This window comes from Delphinus delphis, chromosome 15 (assembly GCF_949987515.2).
Source record: "Delphinus delphis chromosome 15, mDelDel1.2, whole genome shotgun sequence".
Classification (NCBI taxonomy): Eukaryota; Metazoa; Chordata; class Mammalia; order Artiodactyla; family Delphinidae; genus Delphinus; species Delphinus delphis.
In genome coordinates this window covers 86,452,374-86,452,833 of record NC_082697.1, presented here as the reverse complement: position 1 = coordinate 86,452,833, position 460 = coordinate 86,452,374, and positions in this window count along the sequence as shown.

Below are 460 nucleotides of genomic sequence, written 5' to 3'. Positions count from 1 at the left end.
TATTACTTGCTCCAAAGAGCTGTCCCTCAAAGGTAAAGTTCTAAATCAGACACTTCTTATGATGATCTGAACTGATGCAAAAGTATATTCACCCTCTTCCCCAAACATACAGAAATGCTAGGTAACATTTTACCCCCAAAACTGTTTTTAATACGTAGTTACAGTCAAAAGCAAGAAAAGGTGCCAGATACACGGGGAACTTGAAGTTACAGGGATGAACAAAAGCAGAAGCAAAAAACCGACAGGGCTTTCAGAAATAATAAAGGGCTTAGGAACTCGGGTTAAAGCAATAGGAGAGGAAGGCTTAGGTCCCAGCAAGGCTGGGAATGGACCTGAACTTCCTAGATAAAATCAGCATTAATGAAGGGATAACCTACCAGCCTTCAGAAGCAGCTTGGAATCTGGCTGTCCACAGTGGACCAAGAGTGGGAAAAGGAATAACCCTTGAGGAAAACCCACT